This window comes from Schistocerca cancellata, chromosome 7 (genome assembly GCF_023864275.1).
Source record: "Schistocerca cancellata isolate TAMUIC-IGC-003103 chromosome 7, iqSchCanc2.1, whole genome shotgun sequence".
Lineage (NCBI taxonomy): Eukaryota > Metazoa > Arthropoda > Insecta > Orthoptera > Acrididae > Schistocerca > Schistocerca cancellata.
The window spans coordinates 568,435,949-568,461,700 of record NC_064632.1 but is presented as its reverse complement, the minus strand read 5'-3'; positions in this window follow the sequence as shown (position 1 = coordinate 568,461,700).

The window sequence follows — 25,752 nt, the reverse complement described above, 5'->3', positions numbered from 1 at the left end:
CTCACGCCCCACGTGTTGAGCAATTCGGCGGTACGTCCACCCGGCCTCCCGCATGTCCAATATACGCCCTCGCTCAAAGTCCGTCAACTGCAAATACGGTTCACGTCCACGCTGTCGCGGCATGCTACCAGTGTTAAAGACTGCGATGGAGCTCCGTATGCCACGGCAAACCGGCTGACACTGACGGCGGCGGTGCACAAATGCTGCGCAGCTAGCGCCATTCGACGGCCAAAACCGCGGTTCCTGGTGTGTCCGCTGTGCCGTGCGTGTGATCATTGCTTGTACAGCCCTCTCGCAGTGTCCGGAGCAAGTATGGTGGGTCTGACACACCGGTGTCAATGTGTTCTTTTTTCCATTTCCAGGAGTGTACTTAGCGTTTTATTTGTGACGTCTGGGAAACAATGCGCTAAATGATGGTGAACTGAGATTAAATAATAAGAGTAAGTTCCTATGATTATGTGTTATCATTCAATAAATATCACTGCAATGTATAACTGACAAGCGATGTTACGGCAGAAAAGACAATGACCGACACTGGAAGACACTTTCTACAAGACTTGTAATTGTTACTCTTTTACTTTCGAGGTAATTAAGAACTATAAACAAAAAATAAAATTCATTAAACTACGTTATTCACAGATCATTTCTTGATGTAAGAGAATAATGTACTAACGCTACGATTAACCATCACAACTAACCAGTAAAGTCGAGAAACGTAGCCCCGTAGATACTGCAAGAAGCTCCACTACATCTACAAAAGTAACCCTGAGGTTCTTATCAACAGGATGTGCGTATTACTGTTTTCTTTCTGTTAATATTAGTATGTCATTCATCTGGTGCGTTTATAGCGCCTGTTGCCATCAATTCTCATTTTCATCTTTGAGTCCACTTCGATGTTGATTGCTCTTCTTCATATCTTTGGCGGCGGGCATTTAGCGGCACCGCGTGCTTTCTGCTGGGGCTCTTCTGTGGGGATGGGGGTGTGAGAGGGACGTCGGACTGTGTACGTAGGCAGCACACGAGGAGGCCGAGTAGCCACGACGATTGAGCGTGGCCAGCCGCTACGGCGTGTTGAGTCGTGCAATGCCGATCCATTGCCCATGGTTAATTGGTTTTCCTAGAAGTAGGAAGGACAAGTTCCTTCGAGTCTGTTACAAGCTACACAGGCCAAATGAATTGGAGTCGTCGAGTTGCTTCGGTGGGTTGCGTGAATCTTAACTGAACATGCCAATGTACTAAACTATTTGGAATTGTTCTATTTGTTTATCACGGAACTCGGTGCCGTGACTCGATACTTGACGGCAGTTAAGGAATGGATTCGTCTAACAAACAGACATGAACCATGGCTAAATACGTAGCTAGAAGTGCAACGGGTAGTGTGGAAGTCGGTGTCTGGCGTTCGAAGCCATGCCGAGGTATTTATTACATTCTACCTTGTAGTTCAGTATTGTAGTTTGGAGTTTAAATGTGTACCGAGATATTCCTGTCATTTTAACTTTAGGGCATTATTTTAGTGGTCCTTTTGCGAATTGGTTAATCACATTTTAAGGGCAGTTACTGGCGAAGTAACTCATGGAGGCTGATTTCATTGAAAGTGCTGATCACCTTTTCTCTAGACAAGATGGAGTATCTCATGCTTTGGAATATTGTCCGCCGCTGATGTGTTTTGTGTTTCAGATAACTGGCAGTGGTCGATGCGAGCAAACTGGGAGCAGAGTACCACGTTGACAGAGTGATATTTAAGTCCCTCCCCCCCCCCCCCTTACATATCGGGTTATGTTGTTACTGTCTTGTGTTTCTGTGCTGCCACCGCCAGACACCACACTTGCTATGTGGTAGCCTTTAAATCGGCTGCGCTCCGTTAGTATACGTCGGACCCGCGTGTCGCCACTATGATCGCAGACCGAGCGCCGCCACACGGCAGGTCTACAGAGACTTCCTAGCACTCGCCCCAGTGGTACAACCGACTTTGCTAGCGATGGTTCACTGACAAAATACGCTCTCATTTGCCGAGACGATAGTTAGCATAGCCTTCAGCTACGTCATTTGCTACGACCTAGCAAGGCGCCATTACCAGTTACTATTGATGCTGTGAAACATGTACCGTCAAGAGCAACGTTCACCATTTACGGATTAAAGTTAAGTATTCCACCAGCTACCTCAGTTTTTTCTACAGTCTAATTTCCTTGTCCTGTTCCAGACCTCACGCCAGCCTGCGTGAGCTAAAACGCGTGCCTTTCGGCTTCCTCTAATAACACGGGGTTGGCTCTCCTGCCAATCCACAGCAGTTTCCATCCTTCCCGTGAAGAGTTATGGTGTCTGAAGTTCAATTGCAGTGCAAAGTTGAGTACATTTCTATTTCATTTGCTGTGTCGTGGATCTCTTGTACTGACTAAAATCCTTTGGTGTGCTCGCGTCTACCACTAATTCACTCGCAGTGTTGAAGCGGCCTCTTTTTAGGGGCTATTGTAATATGGTCATGTTATAGTAGTAATGATTTTAACAACATTGTTGCCGGCCGCTGTGGCGCTCCAGTCCGGAACAGCAGTGCTGCTAGGGTCTCAGATTCGACTGCTGCCTCGGGCATGGATGTGTGTGATGTCCTTCGATTAGTAAGGTTTAAATAGTTCTAAGTGTAGGGGACTGATGACCTCAGATGTTAAGTCCCATAGTACTTAGACCATTTTTTAAACAACATTGTTGAAAATTTGATTGGTCAAATTAAAGCACCTTCTTAGTCATGGAAGTGATTTTACTGTAATATATCTTTTAGGAGTAGTGCTTTATTTAGGAAAGTTGGCTAGCTAAATCTTACAAGATCTGTGTTCTGTCACTTAATGTATTCTTTAGCTGTTTGAAAGTAATCAGAGTTCTAATAGGAATCATGTGGATATTAGTTCCATCTAAGTAATGAAGTTTATCTGAGTTTCTTTAACTAGTTATATTCAATTTTCAAGTTTTTATGGGTCTTGTTCTAGTTAAAGAAATTTGTTCGTTATTTATCCAAGTGATCTGGCTTTATAAGGCAATCGCCTTTATTACTGTGATTGTGATTAGATAATGCTTTATGACTGAATAAGTGTATGGCAACTACAACGGATTGATATTATGATTTCGGCGTGTCCTTATGACCCACACCTGTCAGGGTTGATATTAACTGTTTGGAACGGAGTAATAAAGAGTAACTGCAGTAAGTGTAACTGCGGTTAAAAAATTTACGTTGTATTAAAATAAAAATTATTCAAATATGATCAAATATACTCCTGCACTTGAAGTACATAAAGCTTTTATTTGATACTGACTGCCACCGCCATATCAAGCGGAAATTTCTACAATAAATACATAAAACTGAGTAAAGTATGATTATCGAGAAGGCCGTTCAATTAATAATGCAATAAATTTGTTTTAGGGAATTAATTTAAACTTGGAAACTTCAAGTATTAATACTCCTGTGTAGTTGTATGAGATATTTTCTCAAATATAATTGTTTCATTATTATTTTACTTGCAATATTCGTGTTTCTTGTACCCTCGATACATTATTCATGATGTTAGTCTTATCGTCGTCATCCGTCGCTGATCGCTTCACTGCTACCGTCCGATCCACAGTTAGCTGACGTCCATTACCTCGGTTGCGTCCACCTACGTCGCAAGTCGTAATCACATGAACAGCCCGCAGTTACTGACGGTAACAAAGAAACAAGATGTGCGCCTTTCACGTGCTCCACAGAGCAGGATAAAAACTCATCTCGACCATTTATTTTGTCTACGGCAGTCTTATAATAAAACAGCTACGTCAAAAAGGTACTGAGATCAAGGACAAATTAGAAATTCACTTACATACAAAGAATTTTGATTATCTGTTCATTAATAAGACCGTGAGGACACATCTGAGTTCTCCGAGGATATAGTCACCTTACAGCGCTTTCAGCTGCTTCAAATGCCAATATTGGTTCTGCACGTGCACAACCTTTCAGACAATTCCGTGAGATGGCAGAGGCGTAATGAAATTTCAAAATTAAGTCTGCGCAAAACACTAGTTGCAAACAACGTGGTGTAATTGAAATGTATGTTATGGTAAATGAAATCGTGACAAACGTCTATAAACGTGTTTATGCTGTGTATAGAAGTGGTGTAATTGACAGGAGCACTGTAGAACACTGGGTAATGAGAGTAAAATCGTCAGAAAGGGCGGGAACTGAGCTCCAAGATTGACCCCGTGAGGGAATTGTTATACCACCAGATCCACTGCTCCCAACAGTGTGAATCTCGATGATGCAGTTATTCTTGTAGATCAGCGTATCACCACACAATGTCGCTACAGCTATCGATGGACTTCGTAGCTGCGTGTGCAATGACGAGCAAGGTTGGTTTCCACGAATGCTGACAGAAGACCACCAGAGTCAAACATAGTCAATTTAACTTGAATTGTTAGTGAAGGTTAAGGCCAATGAAGATAAGTTTCTATGAAGCATCTTGAAACGTCCCCTTAGAATAACTTATACACGACTGTGCTTAACCTGACACACAATGTTTTTAGCGCAATGCAATCTGACTTTCAATAATCCCTACAAAACAATGGCCCTGACTAACTTTAACCTATACCTTTCACAAATCACTTACCTCGCAAAAATCTTCGTTACTGGAACTACTACAATACAGCGAGCGCCACTACTGCCAGCTAAATAAAAGATTCAAACTACTGAAGGCACTAACCACTGATAGGGATAGTTAGCAAATGAAAGATATTAATAGAGAACAAACACTGTATTTACCTCAATATTCATAATATATACAGCAGTTCATGACATTTTTCAAAACTCCGCCATCTCTCTCCCCACATCCACCACTGCTGGCGGCTCACCTCCAACTGCACAACGCTACGCGCTGTTCACATCCAGCTGCCCCTCTACAATGGCAGACAACAATGCAAACTAGCCACAGACTGCACACAGCACAGCCAGTGATTTTCATATAGAGCGCTACGTAACTTTGCCAATAAGAAAATATAAACAGCCTACTTACATAGCCCCCATGCTCCCCACAAAAATTTTACAAATTTTTTTGGCCAGTGGCCAATAATGATTTGAGAAAAATTTTTATAATTACACTAACAAAGATATCCAATGCACACACTTATTGAAACAATGTTGGTCAAAAGCTAAAATTTTCTCACAGTCCATAAAGACAGTCCTGATCGTTCATCACAATAGTAATTACAGTTTTTTTTTCAGATTGTCTCATTAGTAAAAAAAATTGCACTCAGAAGTAGTGGATTTCCATGCAGTCTTGAAGAAGTAGTGTGGTCCTTCCAACGGAAAGACAGTGCTGACTCTTGACATGCAGACAGGTAATGGGCCACAACAGAGCAAACCCACAGCAGAGTCATTCGACGTTTTGAAGAAGATTGGTAGATAGGTCATCACAGAGTAGACCTACTGTAGTCCTGGTAGAGATTGTGGTATTGGTGGGCCACCAGATGTGAAGACCCACTGCAGTCCTTGTAGAAAGTGTGGACAGGCCCACTGTAGTCCTGGTAGAGATTGTGGTATTGGTGGGCCAGCAGAGATGCAGACCCACTGTAGTCCTTGTAGAGACGGCAAGCAGCCATCTGTTGCGACTGTGCGGGTGCACAATCACCAGTGAAGAGTCTTGCAGTTAATATAACAAGTCCATAACCACCACTTGTGCACTCACAAAGTTTTTGGAATTGTCCTTAGAACCAGCAATGCTGTTATCCAGTCCCTTGCTGAATTATTAACACACGTGCAAACACTATCAGTCCCTACTTCTCACATATTGTCCATATACTATGACCAACAGAAATGTGTGCAGTGAGATGGAACTTACAAGTTACTTAATTTGATGAACTGCTGTCAATTACAATTTTATAACATAAGAATACAATGACAAAGGTACAAAATACATAATTAAAAACATAACAATACAGATAACATTTGTAGTACAGGCTTTACAAAAGAATAGAAATAAACATATACATCAGTGTTACAGGAATGATGACATGAGTACAAAAATAAAAGATCAGAATCACTTTTGAAACGTCAACTTCACACATGAGCATTAAAACAACACAGAATGAATAATGTCTAAGCATCTTTACAAAGAAAATAACAGAGTATTAGAAAAATTCTACAACATAGCTCTCATCAGCACATAAACACATCAACACATAAAGACAGGAAAAACTCAAATACACAAGGGTACACAAACATATAGAGGGATGACACAAAAGGAAAGGACAGGGTTTGTTTTACTGCAGTATTTTGCATGGAGATCTCCCTTTGTTCATCATTATTCCCAAAAGTCCTATTTATACCCCCTTCCTGTATTCTATTCATATTTCTTTCAAACTAATTATTTCTGATTGTACAATACTCATTGGGGCCCAAATCTTTTTCATATAACTTCGCAATGCATTCTTTACCTATTCTCCATAGTCAGTTTTTTTATATAGTCTACCCCCTCTTAAGCTAACTTAAATCTACTGAGCTCAGATATATATACCAAGGGACGAGGCAATGCAGCATCACATAAAACAGTTAATATAAACAGAAATGAAAAAAAAACGCAGATTTGCGAAGCAAGCAGCATTAAGAAATTAGCAAAAGTCAAATTCAATAACACTATGCCTGGCAAACAGCAGCAACTTATACCTAAACATGACATAGCTCAAGCAGAAAAAATATTACAGTAAGAACAACAATGCAGACAAGGGAAATGCATATTCATATCTTAATGTCTATGTAATTAAAGTGGTGCACCATAACAACTTATTGTAAAAAGAAATATTACCATGTACTTGAAAAGAAAATTATGTGTTACTGTTACTAGTTCCTTCTTATTGTTCTTTCCTTTTCAAGTGCTCCTTTTTTAAAGAATGTGGATCATAAAATAATTATTTAATAGATCTGTTGACAGAAAGAGTTCACATTAGCAAATGCATCTAAGTTTATTTTATAAAACTAATGCTGCAACACAGCTGGAAACCAGATATTAAATGAAATAAGCAACTATGAAAAGCAAAGCATAAAAATATCATTCAATAGTCATGTGGCATTTCGTAAGTCAGTAGCACTCAACTCTTGGAGAAAGACACTTGTCATAATCAGGTGTGCAGATGTACGAATATTTCCCATCAATTCATAAGCATTTCAATAATTAGCACAAAGTGCGAGTAATCATATGTTTTTAAGTAACGAGGGTGTCGCATTAGCGATGAAAGGCACACCCTAATGGCTTGTTCTCCAGGTGTTTGACACAGCTGTGTGCCCACAACGCATTACAAAAATCATATTTTTTCAAGTAACGAGGGTGTCGCATTAGCGATGAAAGGCACACCCAAATGGCTTGTTCTCCAGGTGTTTGACACAGCTGTGTCCCGACGACGCACGTGCAGGTGGTCAATTAACTTTCTTACGGAAATATTTACGACAGCAGTTTCCGCTACAGTGACAGTCTTCACAGGTCAAGAATTTGCGTTACAAATCTGTAGAAACAAAATCTTATGAATATAACAGTGTCCAAAAAATTTTCGCCGGCATTGTGATACATTCACGCATTTACACACATTTCATAACTCTTAAAGTACGATTCTCGGTTTCCAACATCCTTTTTCACAAGTCAAGAGTCCCTAACTTCTATTCATTATTCCTTACCTTATTCGTCAACACTTCTTCCATTTTTCATCATGACAGATACATAGCATAATCAAATAACTCATATAGCATCAGCCTATTAATCATAAACATACCTCAGCAGCATAATACACATCGTCATCGTAATAATAACATCATAACACCTCAGTCAAATCTCAAAATCGTCGTAGCTTCCTCCAATAATTTCAAAACCTAACAAAATTCTCTGCTCATGTCAAAAGTGTCATCTGCCTCAAACGTACCTTAAATATCATGATCTCATAACAAATACATCATTCAAAGCTCTCATAGTATCACAATGGTTCCAAAAAAATATGAACAGTGCAAAAAGTACAGACAAAATACAATTTCTTAAGTGTGAAGTAATCCAACTCTGTAATTGCGTAAACATGTGTCACTGACGTAGTAAAAAAGATGTTTGTTTCTCTGTTAAATGATCAGATAGCTGTGTAATTTATGTGTTAGAGAAATATGGTACCGATGTGTTAAATTGTATAAGCAAATACCATATTAGCTAGGGCTCCTTGTGCTTGCCAAACACATGGTACACAAAGCAGGCGTGTACCCCCCTGAGGTTTATTGTAATTGTATCCTCAGGTATTATAGCTTACAGCAATGGAATGAAATGTATCACGAAAAACTTTCTTTGTAATTCAAAAATCTCTAAAAATAAATGTTTTAAGTACAAAATTAATCACTCAAATACATGTCCTGTAGCGCTAAATGTGCGTCTTGCTGTAAGATAATCTCTGGGAAGTGTCGTAGTTATTGTCCTCCGAAAGCTAAGTTCTGCAGAAGTCAATGTACTTACCTCATGATACACAAAAGTGAAATGCTTTGCATATAGATAACTTAGTTATTACGCTTATTGCCGTGATGAGGAAAGTACTGTGCTGTAACGTATTGTTGTCCTACGGAAAAGGCTGTCTCCTTGTAGCAATAGAACAAAAGTCACCACTAAAACATGTCTCACTTTATAGAAGAATTCAGAAAAAACTGTGCAGATATAAAACAGATACACCGCAAAAGCAACATTGTAAATTGTCACGTATTAGCAGCGTCGTGATAAAATCGTGTAGCTGTCACATAAACTAACCACTGTGTCATCTGGCATTTCACAGAAAGCACCTCAAATCCAGAATCCACTCTCAAGCAAACCAAAATGTTGCATGAAAATATCATTAGCAGTGCTGGTATATGTTCTAAGTATGTAAGCCGTATATTCGTTACGTAATCGTGCAACTAACAAGGAGGAATGTATAAATAACAACACTGTGTCGTCTGTTCGCAATAACAATGCATTCGCAATTACTTGTCTAAGTTACCTATGTTCTTGACTGGATGGTTAGTTAGCTTTAAAACATAGTTGCATGTTAACAGTTTCTCAGTGTGACAAATTGTACAAGTGGTGTGAAGTGAAAATTGCAAAGACTAAATTAAAAAGCAGATTATCTGTCAATAAATGGTTTTACATGTGAAATGTGGTGTAACCCTTTGCTCTTCCTAGTACGCAGAGTTTCAACTTTAACGCAATTAACATGTGGTATACGTCGGTAAAGAATACTGGAATTTTTCTCAAGGTTAGCATCTATGTTATTTTTCTCTGAGCCAGCCGGCGCACGCGGGTGCCTGCGGTGCGAGTCATTGTCTGTACCTCTTTGTTGGCGCGCGCCGTTATTGGGATTAGGAGGCCTAACTTCCACAAATTCGCCTTGCCGAGAGGGCCCAGCTCTGTTTAAAGCTCGCCAGTTCTGATGAAATTCACGTCTATCGTTACGATCACATTGTCTGTCGTCTTGTCGGTAGTTTACATAGTTTCTTGTTTGATGCTCATGTGGTGGAGAATTTCTCCCTGAATCGTAACTGCGCGCTGAACTGTTGCGTCTGAAATTATTCTGTCTCCCTTGATTATAATAGTTCTGATTACCATATTGTCTGTTTCTATGGTTATCTCTGTCATATTCATTACTATGGAAATGCGATCCTTCTCTGTACCTATTACTCTGCCAGTGGTTGTCATATGGGTGGTGTCTGTTTTGATCACGATTTGCGTTGTAAGAATAGAATTGTCGTGTCCTGTTATTGTTTCTGTCATCGCGGAATTGTGACAGAGGTGACCTGTAATTGTTGTGTTCCTGTTTTTGCGTTACGCTATTGTCAGTGTCAATTTCTAGTTCTTGTAACAGACCCTGAAAAGCTTCAATGTCGTCTTTGCAACGTCCTGCTAAAATAATATGTCGTAAATGTTCAGGCAGTTTGATTAAGCAAATGCGGATGAGTTCTGAGGGGCTGTATGGGTTTGACAGGTATTGATTCTTGTGCAACATGTCTTCAAAATATTTCACAAGACTGGAAAATTCTGATTGTTCGAAGTGTTTCATCATCATGATGCTATGTTTTACTCGGTCCTGTGTGGCTTGAGACCAATATGCTGAGAGGAAGGCATGGTAAAATTCTCCTTCACTGTGGCAATCGTGAATGACCGATCGCATTCTTACAGCTGGTTCATTCTCTAAGTAGCCACACATAAATTCTAACCTGTGCTCCAATGGCCAGTTGGGAGGGAAACAATGAGAGAATTGATGGAGCCACGCTTGTGGATGAATGTCGTTGGCAGAATTCTTAAACGTTTTGAATTTACGTGTAGTAATGAACAGCTTATAGTCAAAATCATCGTGTCGGCGAGTAGCATATCGGTCATTGTTACGTCGTGTCGGCGGTTCCATCTCAAAATTCGGTGTACCTTGCCAATTTCTTTCATAATTACCGAAATGCCCTGTGTTATTATTTTGTGGCTGTTCCGTATTTCTATGTCCCTCTTCCCTTATTGGGGCGCGAGTGTCCTCTGAAATACGTAATTCTTGTATTACCTGTGTCAGCTGATCTTGTACTTCCCGCATTTCTCTTTTGTATTGCGTATTAATTTGATTCTGATTTTGTTTGAATTTTCTTATTTGTTCATACTCTTCTGTGTCAGTGAAGGCTACGGGTCTTGTGTCATTCAGATCATCATCTACCTTTGTAGATAAGTTAGTGACCTGATCCGAAAGTTCGGCTACTTTCTCTGATAATGAACTAATTTCCTCCATGTGTCTTTCTACTGTGTCCTTTAAGTTTTCCTGAGTTTTTGCAAGTTGCGTAACCGAATCGGTAGATGCAACTGAGTCCATTTTAGCTTGCAAGGTCTCATGATTTTCATGAACAATAGTTTGCAGTTCTTTTATGGCTGCTTCGTGATTCTGTAATGCATTTTCATGCCGCGAAAAAATAGGTTGAAAATGTTCACAAATTTGCGTTTTTACGTCATTACAGACTTTTTGACATTTCGATTCAATGTTATGTAACTCAGTAGTTAAATCTTCACGTGTTTGTTCAAGTGTGGTGTCTAACTTTTGAAGCTTTTGCTGTGTTTGTCTCTGATTTTGTTCCATTGTGTCTAACTTTTGAAGCTTTTGCTGTGTTTGTCTCTGATTTTGTTCCATTGTGTCTAACTTTTGCAGCTTTTGCTGTGTTTGTCTCTGATTTTGTTCCATTGTGTCTAACTTTTGAAGATTTTGTCCCATTGTGTCTAACTGTTGCTGTGCTTGTCTCTGATTTTGTTCCATTTGTTGCATTAGTTGTAATAACAATGCATTAGTGTCTGGAATCTGTTCCTCTACTCTTTTCGGCAGTGCATTTGCACCGGCAACATTCACATTTTGACAAGCTGAAAATGTGTCTTGACTTATTTGAGAAAACGGTGAGGACGCAAAACCTGAATCTACAGTATTTGCAAAATTGTATCCTATCATTTCGGATTCCTGTGGCGAGCTGTTGCCGACCGATCGATCGATAATGCTTCCCTGTTCATTACCTGTTTGACTGTCTACGCCATTGTTTGACGCCCGCTCCATTTCCCTGTGCACAGTTACCAAATTACTACTTTGAACATTAGTAAATTCATTACTCGGCGGCGCTGATAAGCTACGCTCGTCGTCACTATTATTTCTCAGTTTAGGTTGGAGCCTAGTGTTACGTTTTTCACACGCCATTATTGTCAGAATATTTCACACGATAACACAGAAAAGCACAATTTGAATAGCAAAAATAAGAGAACACATTAATATAGCACTGAAAATAATATGTAGTTAATTACAAGCGCAGCTGCGAAATACTTGGTGCAAATCTACATGGATGCCACAACTGTTTTACAGTACAACAATGAAAGACTGCAACTACAAAGGAGATTCTCTCTACAATTACGCGCTAGCAATAAACAAAAGCTACACTAAATACACAACCTACAAGAAAAAATCAGAAGATTCCAGTGAGGTATCCTGGCAGGGTCGCCATATGAAACGTCCCCTTAGAATAACTTATACACGACTGTGCTTAACCTGACACACAATGTTTTTAGCGCAACGCAATCTGACTTTCAATAATCCCTACAAAACAATGGCCCTGACTAACTTTAACCTATACCTTTCACAAATCACTTACCTCACAAAAATCTTCGTTACTGGAACTACTGCAATACAGCGAGCGCCACTACTGCCAGCTAAATAAAAGATTCAAACTACTGAAGGCACTAACTACTGATAGGGATAGTTAGCAAATGAAAGATATTAATAGAGAACAAACACTGTATTTACCTCAATATTCATAATATATACAGCAGTTCATGACATTTTTCAAAACTCCGCCATCTCTCTCCCCACATCCACCACTGCTGGCGGCTCACCTCCAACTGCACAACACTACGCGCTGTTCACATCCAGCTGCCCCTCTACAATGGCAGACAACAATGCAAACTAGCCACAGACTGCACACAGCACAGCCAGTGATTTTCATATAGAGCGCTACGTAACTTTGCCAATAAGAAAATATAAACAGCCTACTTACAATCTTTACTCATTTTGAGCCGGAAACTACAACGCAGTCACCGAAGTGGCTCCACATGCAATCACCAGAAAAGGAGAAACTCAAGGCTGGAACCACTGCTGACATAATCATAATAGTCTTTCGGGACAGTCACTGCGCCCTTGTAATTCATATGTTGCCAGAAAGGTCAATAGTTAATTCTAAAGCACGTCTAAAGTCTCAGAGCAAAACTCAAGGAACGTTTCCCACCCACTCGGTCTAACTAGAATCCAAAACAAGTTTCCCACCAAAACGAGAATGCACTATACATACAATATACACAAGTGTCGGAAACCGGACCGCATCGCCAAATTTGTTGGGAAGTCGTTGCCTCAAATGGTTCAAATGGCTCTGAGCACTATGGGACTCAACAGCTATGGTCATCAGTCCCCTAGAACTTAGAACTACTTAAACCTAACTAACCTAAGGACATCACACAACACCCAGTCATCACGAGGCAGAGAAAATCACTGACCCCGCCGGGAATCGAACCCGGGAACCCGGGCGTGGGAAGCGAGAACGCTACCGCACGGCCTCGAGCTGAGGACAGTGGTTGCCTGTTACACCTTATAATTCAGACCTAGCACACACGGAATTCCATCCGTCCTAGCCACTAAAAGTTATTTTTCGTGGGACACTCCTTTATGAGGACGAGAGCGTAATTCATGCAGTGAAAACATGGCTATGAGCATAAAACAAGACTTTTTACCAATAGAGAGTGTGAATTTTACACTACGCTGGCGTAAGCCATGGAACGTGATAGGAGGCTATGTAGAAAAATGGGACATGTTAAAGAAATTTTGATTGATATTGTCACCAAACTGTAAGTTTTCAAAACACATATTTTCAGATAAAAAATGTTGCTATTGCACAGCATTACTTATTGAAAACCTATCACCAAATTTATTGAAAGTCTATCACCAGTAATGAACTGGCAGTGTGGGCTTGTGTTTATGCAGATGCCGTACACAATTTGTACAGCGTGTACTTACGTTACAGGTCAATGGTTTCATACTGAGTACATAGTCTCCTGCTTCTAGACCAAGTACTTTGACTCCTTCACTTCAATAACCATTATGTTTCTTAACAGGTTTTTAGAGACGTTATTTATTCTTTAATGGAGTTGCAAAACGATGTGGTACAGTCCTTTATCCAATTGGTTCCAGCCATTACCAGAAACATGGACAAGTTTTGACTTCTTTGGTAAAGGGAGGGCGGGCGGAGGGGATGAAGGGGGGTTCATCGGTCTGCCGACTGGTTCCATGTCGCTCTCCACTGCTTACACTCCTATGCCTTCCTTATCATCTCAGAGCACAATCTGAACGCAACGTCCTCTAATCTTTGATGGACATGTAGCCTCCAACAGTTTTTGCTCCTTTTTGCATGATTCACTAACGAACAGTGATGAGTGTGATGTGTGACATTCAGCCTATGGTTCATACTTTTCACGAGAAACGGGCTCCTTTCCTGTGGTAACCTGCTTCTGACATCGTCTTCCCTTAGTCTGTTCCGAGTTATTTTGACCATTCAGAAAAATTTTATCGTTTATAGTACAATTTTGTGTGATGAGAGCGTAGTGTAAAAGCCGTTTCATTACTAAGGTGACGTGGTAGTTATAATTCAAAGTTTTAATTACGACAACATCTTACTTACTCGATTCTGTGCCGCCTCTGTTGCGTCGAACTTCCTTATCTGTAACTGTGTGCTGCAAATGCTACCGTACTTTAATCAAGTTATCCAACTATGATAATAGAACTTCTTCATTTTCACACTGAATGTTTATATTTTTTCTTCACCACAGTGCACAATACTAGTCAACGCCAAAACTATCTTTCAGCATCCATAACTAAAACATTTCCGTCTTTCCTATACCTATTTACAAAACTTCTCTAACGTGAGTGTACGTTATTAGAATCCATATCCACAAAAATTATAAAAATTTATGCACGTATGTACGTACACAACTGGCCATTAAAATTTGCTACACCACGAAGATGACGTGCTACAGACGCGAAATTTAACCGACAGGAAGAAGATGCTGTGATATACAAAAGAGCATTCACACAAGGTTGGCGCCGGTGGCGTCACCTACAACGTGCTGGCATGAGGAAAGTTTCCTACCGATTTTTCATACACAAACAGCAGTTGACCGGCGTTAACTGGTGAAACGCTGTTGTGATGCCTCGTGTAAGGAGGAGAAATGCGTACCATCACGTTTCCAATACCACAGTTCTTCAACAATAGTGACTGGCGTATTGTGACGAGCCAGTTGCTCGGCCACCATTGACCAGACGTTCTCAATTGGTGAGAGATCTGGAGAATGTGCTGGCCAGGGCAGCAGTTGAGGGTAATACGGAACGCAATGCTGGATCCCAACGCCCTCGTATCACCAGCAGTCGAAATGACAGGCATCTTAACCGCATGGCTGTAACGGACCGTGCAGCCACGTCTCGATCCCTGAGTCAACAGATGGGGATATTTGCAAGACAACAAGCATCTGCACGAACAGTTCCCCGACGTTTGCAGCAGCATGGACTATCAGCTCCGAGACCATGGCTGCGGTTACCCTTGACGCTGCATCAATAGACACGAGCGCCTGCGATGGTGTACTCAACGACGAACCTGGGTACACGAATGGCAAAACGTCATTTTTTCGGATGAATCCAGGTTCTGTTTACAGCATCATGATGGTCGCATCCGTGTTTGGCGACATCGCGGTGAACGCACATTGGAAACGTGTATTCGTCATCGCCATACTGGCGTATCACCCGGCGTGATGATATGGGGTGCCATTGGTTACACGTCTCCGTCACCTCTTGTTCGCATTGACGGCACTTTGAACAGTGGACGTTAAATTTCAGATGTGTTACGACCCGTGGCTCTACCCTTCATTCGATACCTGCGAAACTCTACATTTCAGCAGGATAATGCACGACCGCATGTTGCAGGTCCTGTACGGGCCTTTCTGGATACAGAAAATGTTCGACTGCTGCCGTGGCCAGCACATTCTCCAGATCTCTCACCAATTGAAAACGTCTGGTCAATGGTGGCCGAGTAACTGGCTCGTCACAATACGCCAGTCACTACTCTTGATGAACTGTGGTATCGTGTTGAAGCTGCATGGGCAGCTGTACCTGTACACGCCAACCACGCTCCGTTTTACACAATGCCCAGGCGTATCAGGTCCGTTATAACGGCCAGAGGTGGTTGTTCTGGGTACTGATTTCTCAGGATCTGTGCACCCAAATTGCGTGAAAATGTAATCACATGTTAGTTCTAGTACAATATATTTGTCCAATGAATACCCGTTTATTATCTGCATTTCTTCTTGGTGTAGCAATTTTAATGGCCAGTAGTGTATGTTCCACATCTCCTCCTAAACCACTGGATCGATTTCAACCAAATTTGATACACGTATCATTTACTGTTTGGATAGAACCACTGTGGAAGTAACCAGAACTCACGAAAGTAGTGGGAAAGGCGGTCAAAAGGCAGTGTAGTCCACGACCCACAATTTAGTCATCTAGTACTTGAGAACGAGAGTATTTAGAGACTTGCAACGGACTTTACACATAATTTCAAACCTTCATGAACATTTTTCCGTCTAATTATCCCCACAAAATAATAAGAGGAGAAAAGTTTGTCGCTTACTACATTTGCACTGTTCGTGCAGTAAAACTGCCACATGAAGCACGACGTTTTTATTTATTACTTCTTTATTACTAACTGTACCCGCGACACGTTTTGAAGACAGTATTCACATATAAGGCTGAATGTACCAGAAATATTTCGTCCTTGTACTACATTTAATTCAGGAGATACGACGTCATAAATACTGAATGCGTGAAGAACTATTGCATCATGCAAGACATTTAAATTTATTACTTTGATGCTCTATTCACAACAGTTTTCGCAGACAGTGTCCACACTTGCGTCTGAATGTACCTAGAAAAGTATACCATTATACGACAGGTACTTCAGGAGATATGACGTCAAATACTGAGATGCTAGAAAAAAGTTCCACACCACGCGTGACGTTTTAACGTATTACTTCTTTGTCACTATCAGTATTTGCAACACGTGGCGCTGAATCTAGCTGGAAAAATATATTATTTTGAAACAAGGAGTTCAGGAGATATGACGTAAACACTGAGATGCGTCCGGAACTGCCGCATCAGAAGGAGGTTTTATTTTATTACTTCTTTACTATTAACTCTATTCACATCACGTTTCACAGACAATAGACACATGTACAACTGTATCATTGTACAGCATATAGTTCAGGAGAGACGACGTCAAAAACATTAAGTGGTGTCAAAAGGAAATTCAGCGCAGAATTCAGTGGACATACAGCTTAAAGGTGTGTGCAGATGCGCCTTAAATATGTTGATCATGAGTGAAGTATATCTGACATGTGCATATGCGAGCAAAGCCACGGATAAAATGCTCATACAAGAACCCTGGAACGATTTCAGTCAAATTTGGTATATATAGTAATTACAACTCGGGCAGAAATGTTGTAGGAGACACGTTCCTCATATTGGTGATGAGTGTGATAACGAGGATATAGAGGAGAGGACGAGGTGTACAGACAGCGAGGGGTGAAGGAGGACAGGTACAGATAGGAGATGTAGAGAGAGAGGAGGGGGAAATGGACGGTGGGAGTGGAGAGGTGGATATGAACAGAGATGGACAGAGGGAGAAGAAGAGACAGGCAGAGTGATGTGGGAGGAAGAGATGAAGAGGCAGAGTGATGTGGGAGGAAGAGATGAAGAGGCAGAGTGATGTGGGAGGAAGAGATGAGGAAGCAGAGGGAGAGGGGGAAATGGACAGAGAAAAGAAGATGAGGAGGGGGAAAGAATAGAAGAAGATGGGTAGGGTAGGGGAAGGGGGAGAGATGGACGCGCAGTGTGGGAGGTTTCGATGGACAGAGAAGGGGAAGAAAGAGATGGGCAGAGGGGAGGAGAAGATCGACAGAGGAAGAGGCGGAGATGAAGCTGATTGGAATAAATAAATAAACGGGAAACGTCTGGTTTCTCAACTAATAACACTTTTATTTTTTTTTCCTTTCATTGTTCCCTTGTCTCGCATCGTCGGAATGTCAGCAAGGTTACTAATGAAATGGTTAGTGTAGGGTGTGTCCGGATGCACTTGCTGTCACCCACCGGTTAACCCCCAGCGACAGAGTGTGTACTGCATGCGTGTAATGTTATTCAAGTGAAAGTAAGAAGTTCTCGAAATGTTTGCCAGCCGTGTAATCGAGGCGGTACTTAGATACGGGCACGGTATTTACCCAGTGTGATCTGAGAAAGCGTCTAAAAGCCACATCAGGGTTGGTTGACAAACCTCCCCATGTCGTTAATTCGCCTTGCGAATGCAATCCGGGGCTGACGCATACCGCTGTGCGGGAAGCTTTGACACGCACTGCTGTCGAGGCAAGTTTCATAATAAACTGTAATTATCTCCTTATGAGTTCAATGTTCTTCCAGTCTTCGACGCTCGGAGATTGCAAATTTGTGCGCCGTTGCAGGTTGTGACACTTTGGCGCCTTTCCTTTCGCAGCCGCGATCGCTCTTAATCACCGAGGACATGTCTCGTTCCGACGGTGCATCGTATGCAGAACGTTCTCGGAAGTAACACTGTTTCCATGTACCAACTTTTGCAAAATATTTTTTTTTTTTTGGGGTCATCAGTTGTAGCGGCCCGCCACGAATTCATCTCCTCTGTCGACCTCTTCATCTTAGAGTAGCACTTGCAACCTGTGTCGTCAATTATTTGCTGGGTCTATTGCAATCTTTGTTTTCCTCTACAGTTTTTACCCTCTACAGCTCCCTCCAGTACCACAGAAGTTATTCCATTAGGCCTTAACGGATATGCTACCAACATGTCTGTGGTGTCACCGCCAGACACCACACTTGCTAGGTGGTAGCCTTTAAATCGGCCGCGGTCCGATAGTATACGATAGACCCGCGTGTCGCGACTGTCAGTGAGTGCAGACCGAGCGCCGCCACACGGCAGGTCTAGAGACACGTCCTAGCACTCGCCCCAGTTGGACAGCCGACTTTGCTAGCGATGCTACATTGACAAATACGCTCTCATTTGCCGAGACGATAGTTAGCATAGCCTTCAGCTACGTCATTTGCTACGACCAAGCAAGGCGCCATAGCATTTGATAATTAATATCGTGAAGCCTGTACAGTAACAAGAGCTATGTTCTACAATTGTGGATTAAAGTTAAGTATTCTACCAGTTACTCTTGTTTTGCTAGTCTTATTTCTCTGACCTGTTCCAGACCTCACGCCAGCCTGCGTGAGCTTAATCGCGTGCCTTTCGGCTTCCTCCAAACTCTGTGAATTGGCTCCTGCCAATTCACAACAACGTCCCTTCTTGTTGGTGTTTTCCATATAGTCCTTTCCTCGCTGATTCTCCGGGGAACCTTATTCCTTACCTTATCAGTCCACTTTCAACGGTCTTCTGTAACGCAACGTCTCAAATGCCTCGATTGTCTTCTTTTCTGGTTGTTCCACGGTTACATGTTGCACTGCCATAGAATGCTGCACTCCAAACGTACATTCTCAAAAAAATATTCCTCAAATTAAGGCCTATGTTTGATACTACAAATTTCTCTTGGCCAGGAATGCTGGGTGGCTGAGCTGATTTCGGGGAGGGGATCAAACAACGAGGTCTTCGGTCCCATCTGATTAGTGAAGTATGCGGAAGGAAGTCGGCCGTATCCTTTCAAAAGAACCATCCCTGCATTTCTCTGAAGCTATTTAGGGAACTCATGGAAAACCTAAACAGGATGGCCGGACGCTGGATTGAACCATCGTCCTCCCAAATGTGAGTCCAGTGTGCTAACCAGTGCGCCACTTCGCTCTTTTTGCCAGGGGTAGTGTGCTTTTGAATGTCCGCCACGCTGCGTCAGTCATGGGTTATTTTGCTGCCCAGGTGGCGGAACTCCTTTACTTCATCTCCATCGTAATCGCCAATCCTGATGTTGAGTTTCTCGCTGTTCTGGTTTCTTCTACTTTTTATTACTCTTGTCTTTCTTTGATTTACTCTCAGTCCTTATTTTGTACTAACACTGTTCATTCCATTCAGCAGTTCTTGACTTCCACCCAGGATAGCAATGTCATCAGAGAATCCTGTCTTTGATATGCTTTCATCTTCAATTTTTATTCCATTCTTGAACTTTCCTTTCATTTCCGCCATTGCTTCTTCGATGTACAGATTGAGGATAAAGTGAGGAAAATTACATCGCTATCTTACACCCATTTTAACCTGAAGATTTCGTTCTTCCCCTCCCACTCTTATTATTCCCTTTTGGGTCTTGCACATATCATATATTATCAGTTTTTTCCTATAGCTTATGCCTATTTTCTGAGAATTCCGAACATCTCGCGCAATTTTACACTGTAAAACTTTTTTTCCAGGTGGACAAATCCTATGAACGTGTCTTGATTTTTCTTCAGTCTTGGTCCCACTATCAATGGTAACGTCAGAATTGTCTCTCTGTGCCTTTACCCTTCTACATCTACATCTACATCTATACTCCGCGAGCCACCTTACGGTGTGTGGCGGAGGGTACTTATTGTACCACTATCTGATCCCCCCTTCCCTGTTCCATTCACGAATTGTGCGTGGGAAGAACGACTGCTTGTAAGTCTCCGTATTTGCTCTAATTTCTCGGATCTTTTCGTTGTGATCATTACGCGAGATATATGTGGGCGGTAGCAATATGTTGCCCATCTCTTCCCGGAATGTGCTCTCTCGTAATTTCGATAATAAACCTCTCCGTATTGCGTAACGCCTTTCTTGAAGTGTCCGCCACTGGAGCTTGTTCAGCATCTCCGTAACGCTCTCGCGCTGACTAAATGTCCCCATGACGAATCGCGCTGCTTTTCGCTGGATCATTTCTATCTCTTCTATTAATCCAACCTGGTAAGGGTCCCATACTGATGAGCAATACTCAAGAATCGGACGAACAAGCGTTTTGTAAGCTACTTCTTTCGTCGATGAGTCACATTTTCTTAGAATTCTTCCTATGAATCTCAACCTGGCGCCTGCTTTTCCCACTATTTGTTTTATGTGATCATTCCACTTCAGATCGCTCCGGATAGTAACTCCTAAGTATTTTGCGGTCGTTACCGCTTCCAATGATTTACCACCTATGGCATAATCGTACTGGAATGGATTTCTGCCCCTATGTATGCGCATTATATTACATTTATCTACGTTTAGGGAAAGCTGCCAGCTGTCGCACCATGCATTAATCCTCTGCAGGTCTTCCTGGAGTACGTACGAGTCTTCTGATGTTGCTACTTTCTTGTAGACAACCGTGTCATCTGCAAATAGCCTCACGGAGCTACCGATGTTGTCAACTAAGTCATTTATGTATATTGTAAACAATAAAGGTCCTATCATGCTTCCTTGCGGTACTCCCGAAATTACCTCTACATCTGCAGATTTTGAACTGTTAAGAATGACATGTTGAGTTCTTTCTTCTAGGAAATCCTGAATCCAATCACAAACCTGGTCCGATATTCCGTAAGCTCGTATTTTTTTCATTAAACGTAAGTGCGGAACCGTATCAAATGCCTTCCTGAAGTCCAGGAATACGGCTCGCCAGTGTCTACGGCACTGTGAATTTCTTGGGCAAATAGGGCGAGCTGAGTTTCACATGATCTCTGTTTGCGGAATCCATGTTGGTTATGATGAAGGAGATTTGTATTATCTAAGAACGTCATAATACGAGAACACAAAACATGTTCCATTATTCTACAACAGATTGACGTAAGCGAAATAGGCCTATAATTATTCGCATCTGATTTATGACCCTTCTTGAAAATGGGAACGACCTGCGCTTTCTTCCAGTCGCTAGGTACTTTACGTTCTTCCAGCGATCTACGATAAATTGCTGATAGAAAGGGGGCAAGTTCTTTAGCATAATCACTGTAGAATCTTAAGGGTATCTCGTCTGGTCCGGATGCTTTTCCGCTACTAAGTGATAGCAGTTGTTTTTCAATTCCGATATCGTTTATTTCAATATTTTCCATTTTGGCGTCCGTGCGACGGCTGAAGTCAGGGACCGTGTTACGATTTTCCGCAGTGAAACAGTTTCGGAACACTGAATTCAGTATTTCTGCCTTTCTTCGGTCGTCCTCTGTTTCGGTGCCATCGTGGTCAACGAGTGACTGAATAGGGGATTTAGATCCGCTTACCGATTTTACATATGACCAAAACTTTTTAGGGTTCTTGTTTAGATTGTTTGCCAATGTTTTATGTTCGAATTCGTTGAATGCTTCTCTCATTGCTCTCTTTACGCTCTTTTTCGCTTCGTTCAGCTTTTCCTTATCAGCTATGATTCGACTACTCTTAAACCTATGATGAAGCTTTCTTTGTTTCCGTAGTACCTTTCGTACATGATTGTTATACCACGGTGGATCTTTCCCCTCGCTTTGGACCTTAGTCGGTACGAACTTATCTAAGGCGTACTGGACGATGTTTCTGAATTTTTTCCATTTTTGTTCCACATCCTCTTCCTCAGAAATGAACGTTTGATGGTGGTCACTCAGATATTCTGCGATTTGTGCCCTATCACTCTTGTTAAGCAAATATATTTTCCTTCCTTTCTTGGCATTTCTTATTACACTTGTAGTCATTGATGCAACCACTGACTTATGATCACTGATACCCTCTTCTACATTCACGGAGTCGAAAAGTTCCGGTCTATTTGTTGCTATGAGGTCTAAAACGTTAGCTTCACGAGTTGGTTCTCTAACTATCTGCTCGAAGTAATTCTCGGACAAGGCAGTCAGGATAATGTCACAAGAGTCTCTGTCCCTGGCTCCAGTTCTGATTGTGTGACTATCCCATTCTATACCTGGTAGATTGAAGTCTCCCCCTATTACAATAGTATGATCACGAAACTTCTTCACGACGTTCTGCAGGTTCTCTCTGAGGCGCTCAACTACTACGGTTGCTGATGCAGGTGGAAGCATCCGACTATCATATCTGACCCACCTTTGATACTTAGCTTAACCCAGATTATTTCACATTCGCATTCGCTAATAACTTCACTGGATATTATTGAATTCTTTACTGCTATAAATACTCCTCCACCATTGGCGTTTATCCTATCCTTGCGGTATATATTCCATTCTGTGTCTAGGATTTCGTTACTGTTCACTTCCGGTTTTAACCAACTTTCCGTTCCTAATACTATATGCGCACTATTTCCTTCAATAAGAGATACTAATTCAGGAACCTTGCCCTGGATACTCCTGCAGTTTACCAATATTACGTTAACTTTTCCTGTTTTTGGTCTCTGAGGACGGACGTTCTTTATCAACGATGATAAAGTCCTCTCTGGTAAGCCGTCAGGTATTTTATCGTTTCGCCCAAGGGGGGGTCCCTCTAACCTAAAAAACCCCCGTGTGCACGCCACACGTACTCTGCTACCCTAGTAGCTGCTTCCGGTGTGTAGTGCACGCCTGACCTGTCTAGGGGGGCCCTACAGTTCTCCACCCAATAACGGAGGTCGATGAATTTGCAACCATTATAGTCGCAGAGTCGTCTGAGCCTCTGGTTTAGACCCTCCACACGGCTCCAAACCAGAGGACCGCGATCGACTCTGGGCACTATGCTGCAGATATTAAGCTCAGCTTGCACCCCGCGTGCGATGCTGGTTGTCTTCACCAAATCAGCCAGCCGCCGGAAGGAACCAAGGATGGCCTCAGAACCCAAGCGGCAGGCGTCATTCGTTCCGACATGTGCTACTATCTGCAGCCGGTCACACCCAGTGCGTTCAATAGCTGCCGGAAGGGCCTCCTCCACATTACGGACGAGACCCCCCGGCAAGCACACCGAGTGCACACTGGCATTCTTCCCCGACCTACCCGCTATTTTCCTGAGGGGCTCCATAACCCGCCTAACGTTGGAGCTCCCTATAACTAATAGGCCCGCCCTCTGTGACTGTCGGGACCTTGCCGGAGAATCGGCCACTGGCCCAACAGGCGAGGCATCCTGTGGTGGCTCGGAAACGATGTCATCACCACTAGGAAGCACCCCATACCTGTTGGAAAGGGGTAAGGCAGCTGCCACGCGGCCAGATCCCACCTTCGCCTTTCGGCCAGGCACGCGAGAGCCCACCACTGTCCGCCATTCACCCTGGAGTGATGGCTGACCGGTAAGATGCTCACTGCCGGAAGACGCAGCGACATCAGGGGTTCCATGTGATTCCAAGGCCACCGAAGTAGGCATAGGTCTCACCACAGTTGCCCCAATGCCACTACGAGCCGACGCCTGCGCCTCGAGCTCGATGAGCCTAACAGACAAAGCCTCCACCTGCCCCCGAAGAGTGGCCAATTCTCCTTGCGTCCGCTCACAACAACCACAGTCCCTACACATGACTATGTTTACCCTACCCTATACGGTGACAAATTCCCAAGATAATCTTCTGATGAGCTACTCTGATAATCAAGAAACACTCACTGAAATACGAGACGCGAAAACTACGCTAGGTTTTCCCAGAAAAACTATTTAAAAGCTAAGCGCAGCAAATAAGTACAAAAACGCTTTATACTAACAGTACTGTGCTGCTGCTGGTGCTCTCGCTCTCGCTGTCACAAGACAACTGCTGATTCAAGTGACTAGTGGCTAACGGCCGCGAAACAAACAAAGACGGTTTTAGGGCGCTTTCTGTTCTAAACGATCAAGAAAACACTAAGAAATCTAACACGAAAACTACGTAAAGTTTTATCAAGAACTGTTAGTTACTATGCAGAGCAGATAAACACAAATAGAATCCCTTCCTTAGTGGAAGGTCGTAAACAAAATGCAAAATAAACGCTTTATACAAACAGTACTGTGCTGCTGCTGGTGCTCTCGCTCTCGCTGTCACAAGACAACGACAAACCGATCTTCATTTAACAGTGCTTCAATTTTATTTTCCATTCTTCTGTATAGTATTCTTGTCAGCAAGCTGGTTGCATGAGCTGTTAAGCCAATTGTACGATAATTATCGCACTATGAAGCTCTTGCAGTCTTCGGAACAGCGTGGATGATGTTTTTCCGAAAGTCTGATGGTATATCGCCAGACTCATATATTCTACACACCAGAGTGAACAATTGTTTTGTTGGCACTTTTTCCGAATGATTTAAGAAATTCTTATTGAATGTTATCTATCTCATCTGCCTTATTGGTAAGTCTTGCGAAGCTTTTTTAATTTCTGATTCTAATGCTGAATCCTCTCCCTTCTCTGTATAGACTCCTGTTTCTTCTGATATCACATCATCAGACAAGTCATCCATGTCATTGAGACCTTTAATGTACTCTAATCACCTATATCGTCTCTCCTCTGCATTTAACGGTGGAATCACATTGCATTCTTAATACTAATCCTGTTCTCTATAGTTTCACCGAAGCTTCTTCTAACTTTTCCTGGTGCTGAGTCAGTACTTTCGATAATCATTTCTTTTCCAACATCTTCGCCTTCTTCCTGCAGCCATTTCGCACTTCCTGTTTATTTCATTCCCAAGTGACTTGTATTTATGGATTCCTGAATTTCCCCTTTCGTTGTTCTACTGAAGTATTTCTTCTGTTTAGCCATAGCTTCTTCTTAGTTGCCTTCTTCGTGCCTATGTTTTTCTCTCCAACTTCTGTGATTGCCCTTTTTAGAGATGTCCATTCCTCCTCAACTGAACTCCTTATAGACCTATTCCTCGTTGAAGTAACTATAGCCTCAGAGAACTCCAAACGTATCTGAACATTCCTTAGATCTCCCGTAGCACACATCTTCGTGCGTTGATCTCACCTATTCTTCATCACTACTGAACAGTGATCTGTGTCTACACTCCTGGAAATGAAAAAAAGAACACATTGACACCGGTGTGTCAGACCCACCATACTTGCTCCGGACACTGCGAGAGGGCTGTACAAGCAATGATCACACGCACGGCACAGCGGACACACCAGGAACCGCGGTGTTGGCCGTCGAATGGCGCTAGCTGCGCAGCATTTGTGCACCGCCGCCGTCAGTGTCAGCCAGTTTGCCGTGGCATACGGAGCTCCATCGCAGTCTTTAACACTGGTAGCATGCCGCGACAGTGTGGATGTGAACCGTATGTGCAGTTGACGGACTTTGAGCGAGGGCGTATAGTGGGCATGCGGGAGGCCG